The sequence below is a fragment of the Vipera ursinii genome (genome assembly GCF_947247035.1).
Source record: "Vipera ursinii genome assembly, chromosome: 11".
NCBI classification, from domain to species: domain Eukaryota; kingdom Metazoa; phylum Chordata; class Lepidosauria; order Squamata; family Viperidae; genus Vipera; species Vipera ursinii.
The window spans coordinates 19,826,773-19,830,112 of record NC_139524.1 but is presented as its reverse complement, the minus strand read 5'-3'; the positions used below and the strand labels follow the sequence as shown (position 1 = coordinate 19,830,112).

At 43.9% G+C, this 3,340-nt stretch overlaps 1 long non-coding RNA gene across 1 annotated transcript; it reads right to left on the bottom strand.

Annotated features, from left to right (window-relative positions):
* Nucleotides 1-1,698: 1,698 nt before the first annotated feature.
* Nucleotides 1,699-2,299, bottom strand: LOC310645397. Its single transcript, XR_014493483.1, has 3 exons — nt 2,139-2,299; nt 1,945-2,035; nt 1,699-1,758 (listed from the first exon to the last, which is right to left on the bottom strand). It is a non-coding gene; the product is annotated as an uncharacterized lncRNA (long non-coding RNA).
* Between the last annotated feature and the right edge of the window lie 1,041 nt (nt 2,300-3,340).

The following is a 3,340-nucleotide window of genomic DNA, read 5'->3' as shown; positions in this document are numbered from 1 at the left end:
CCACCAATCTCTGGATGGTAAATTGGAAAAAAGGATGGCTAAACCAGAAGAATCCATCAGGGGATCAAAATGGCAACTGAGATCATGCAATCACAGACAATATTTTAACTTTTCGAGCTCTTTTCTTCCCTCCCTCCCTCCCAATTCCTAGATGGCCCTAGGAAAATTCTCAGAGCCTCCTCATCTGCCCCGATGCCAACTTTGGGCACTGTTGGACCACTGAGGTTCTTCTTGCATTGACCATATCTAATCCATCAAAAGCTTCAGCGTTGCTTTGGGCTGTGAAAATGTCGGCCTAATGCAGGGATCCTCAACCTTGGGAACTTTAAGACTTCTGGACTTCAACTGCCAGAATTCTGGAAGTTGAAGTCCAGACGTCTTAAACTTGCCAAGTTGAGGACCCCTGCCCTAATGGGCAGGCCGTCTTAAAGAATGCTTTTCATTAAAGAATATAATTTGAAGAACTGGGTAATTGACTCACATTTGATTAAGGCCGATTCTGTTGGATTAGCGTGATTAATAGATAAAATTACAATCCAACGGAAAGCAGTGCAAAAGGTGGCTGAAGTCATGGATCACGTCAAGATTTTAAATTTAAATTAACAGAGATCTATGAGGGGAATCATCGTTTTGTGGGCAATGGCCTAGCTTGAGTTGGTGCTGTCGTTCCCAACAGGCCAGGCGATGCCGAAGGAAGATTGCGCTCTGTGTCCCAGTTTATTAGGCAGGAGGTATATTTTTCCACTTAATTCCAAGAATATAATTCTAAGAGCTGATACTTGGCATCCATATTATGATAACTGCATGACTTCCAGGTCACTTCAAGTACAATTGAAAGGACATTCAAGTCCCAAGTATCTTGATTCCAGGAAGAACGTGCCTAGGAGTTGATTTTCCAGGTTCCTGAAAAGTACAGGTAGTCCTTGACTTATGGTCACAATTAAGCCCAAAATTGAGGTTGCTAAGTGAGAAATTTGTCAAGTGAATTTTGCCCCATTTTACGACCTATCTTGCCACAGTTGTTAACTGAACCAGTGCAGTTGTTCAATTAGTAGCACGGTTGTTCATTGAATCTGCCTTCCCCATTGACTTCATTTGTCAGAAGCCCCAAAAGATGATCACACACGTGACCCCAGGACACTGCAACCGTCATAAATGTGAGTCAGCGGTCAAGCCTCTGAATGTAAATCATGTGACCCTGCAGATGCTGCAACGGTCATAAGTGTGAAAAATGGTTATAAGTTTTTTGTTTTTCTTCAGTTCACTAAACGAACTGCTGTAGGTCAAGGAAGGTTGAAGTCTTCCCTCCAAGCAGGTCTCCCAATTCCAAACATTTTCAGGACATTACCCTGGAAAATTTACGGAGAACAAGTGAAGAGAAAGATGCTCTATTTCTTTAAATGTTGCGCCTGCCCAAACAATTAGAATTTATAATCGTTTCCCTATCCGCACTTCCTTAGGAAACCCATTGCCTTAAGCCAAAGAGGCGAATATGGCTTTCAAATGCAAATATTTTAACAAGTATAACACACAGAAGCATGAACTATCAATTCTTCCTGGTAGGCATATGTAAAGCATCTTGTTTATCATACCATCCATCCATCCATCCACACACACACACACACACACACACACACACATATATATGTAAAAAACAAATTAAGCTAAGCATTACAAAAACACAGCACAGTGATGAACTGAAATATCATTTTGTTTTTCTGAACTCGGCTGCCTTTTGGCCTTTAATTCTTAATCATCCTAAGTATGCAAAAAAAAAAAAGAATGCATATCATCGGACACTCTGGAGCCATTCAGGAATTCTGGCCTAGAAAAAGGGTTCTGGATGGACCCACGAGCTATAGATTTCCTCCCCCCCACCTGCTGGCCACTAACCATGGTTAGCAGTCATTCCCTGATGTTAGAGGTAGCATGAACAGTACATACCTCAATTTATTCTTCCAACAATCCTGGTGGACTCGGTCACGTTGTCCAGTCATCCCATCGATGGAAATTTCTTCTCCAGGTCCAGTTCCATCTGCAAACAAAGGTAAAATTCAACTCATGAATAATCATGAGGGCCTTCATTAACTGGCTTTCCTTAATGTGGCATGCTGCACAGGCAGCTTTTTGAAGTTTACCTGTATGCTGGGTTTGCAAGTAATGGGATTCACATATCACACCTGGTTTGCCTCACTGCGTCTTGTTGGAAGAAGTCACCATTGGCTGGATTCACACAATGCCTTGAGCTCAAACTCAAGAGGTGTTTGGCTAAGCCCCAAAGATTTTCAAAAAATAAAAATAAAAATCAATCATTGGATCAAGCATCATGGTTTGGAAATAAAATCCCAGCCAGGCTCAAACTTCCAGCCAGCCCATTCCAGGGTGGAATTCCCTTTCACAACTAGAAGGGAGTATTTTTCCCAGCTCCGGTTTTCCTTCCCACCTGACCTTGAGGATTTCCAGAGCGGTTTTGCGCTTTCCTCGGCCAGTTCCACATCCGTTCTCAGCGTCGATTAAACCTTGATCTCATTTATTATCACAGGAAATGGTCTCAAGGTCACAGGGCTGGAAATTTAATTATGGCGGCAGTATATTAAGTGGCACATTTAAAGATGCTGAATCGTAGTAATTAATTTTTTGGATGGTGGTCTCCAGGGAGCCGGTTTCCTCCACACGGGGGATTCAGGCATCCATCACGGCCAGTGAGCGTGGCAGCTGTCTTTTAGCTTGGAGCTGCCCCATTATTCATCTTTTACGGCTGCCTCTAAAAACACAGGAAAACGCCACCCCTCCTCTTATTGGAATAGACGTCTCCCCTTTGCAAGCAGCCATTCTTCACCTTTGATGGGGCTGGCCACCTCCCTGGCCTGTGGCTCAGTGCTGGAGGTTGCTTGGGTCAAGAGAAAGGGAAGGCGGGGGGGGGGGGGAGGAGGAGGAAGAGAATAAATGAGGAGCAGGAAAAGAAAATAAGGAAGAGGATGAGAAAATAAGGAGGAAGAGGCAGCAAAGAAAATAAGGAGGACAAGAAGAAAAAAGTGAAGAGGAGAAGAAAGAGATGAGGAGAAACAGGAAGAGAAGAAGAAGAAAAGGCAAGAAAAGAAGGGGGGAGGAGGAGGAGGAGGAAGAGTCGGGCCTTGCCAGCCCTTCTGTCCACCTCATCCAAGAACAAGCTGCAATCCTGAGTGGGCACCCGGGATTTGTTCTGCAGCCACTGTTGACTCTAAGTTATTGAAAGTCACGCGGCTCGGCCAAGTTCTTAAAAAGCTTGTAATGTTTAATGAAGGGATGGTCATTAAACTCGCTGGTTCAAATATTAGGCAAGATGGTCCGGGAGGTGCGG